The sequence below is a fragment of the Lottia gigantea genome (genome assembly GCF_000327385.1).
Source record: "Lottia gigantea unplaced genomic scaffold LOTGIsca_926, whole genome shotgun sequence".
Taxonomy (NCBI): Eukaryota; Metazoa; Mollusca; class Gastropoda; family Lottiidae; genus Lottia; species Lottia gigantea.
In genome coordinates, this window is record NW_008711032.1 from 6,277 (window position 1) to 7,377 (window position 1,101).

Below are 1,101 nucleotides of genomic sequence, written 5' to 3' on the forward strand. Positions count from 1 at the left end.
GATTTATAATGGCTCGGTATTATTAGTTGAAATCTTAAGAATATGTAAGGCACATATTTCTCTACAGTACAGTAGTTTTCTAACATTGCAAACAGCATAAAGAACGTGAAAACTTTGCGTAATGTTTTTAAATATTTTTGTCGTTTTAATATTTACGGATGGATTTTATAGATAATACTTTCAGATAAGTTAAAGGGCACATTTCTTAAGATTTTGGTGTATAGTTTTCAAAAATTTTAGAAAACAAATTTCGACCTACAAAAAGGCGGAATGTGCCTTTAAGTTGCCTGTGGGCAACACTAAAAATTAAGCCAGGCCTACTACTTGAACATATATTTGGAACATTCTACAATACGTTATTCCTCGTCTAATTTTAAAAAATGTCAAATTTTTTATGTGTTGCCTCCGATGGCTAAATTACTTTTTACAGCATTTTTATACGCCCACATTATAATGTGGTCGTATATTGTCGTCGCCGCAGTCCGTCCACAATTGACTTGTAAACGCAGTAGAGACAAGTTGGACAAGTTCGAATATGACTATCTTTTGATGAACGGTTTTTGAGTTATTTCCCTTAAATTATGAAAAACGTGTCAAAATTTGTTTGTGAACACAACATCTACTACAGTTTTCATCCGATTTAAATGAAATTTGGTATGATCATTTATAATGAGATCTTAGTCAAGATTGAATTTGACGATTTTTCGATTAACAGAATTTGAGTTATTGCCATTGACTTGGTAGAAAGGCATCAAAATTTGTTGGCTTGTTAACGCAATAGAGGTGACAGTTTATGTCAGAATTTATTTAATAATGTGTGTTTGTTTAAATCAACAATATCTTGACACAGATAGGTTACCGCCCTTGATATACTGAAAATGTATGAGGAAAATGGACGTAAATTGCTTGTTATCCATATTGTTTATTAAGTTGAAATTTCATCTTGGCTGGTGACAATCGAGATGTGTTAATAGTTAGAACCTATACTAATATTCATTTTTTTTAGCCCTGCTCAATAGACTGGCGGGATTCGAGTTAAAGTTGAGTAATAATGGACATTGCGATTTCGAAACATTTAATGGAAGCCCAGTATGTTACAAA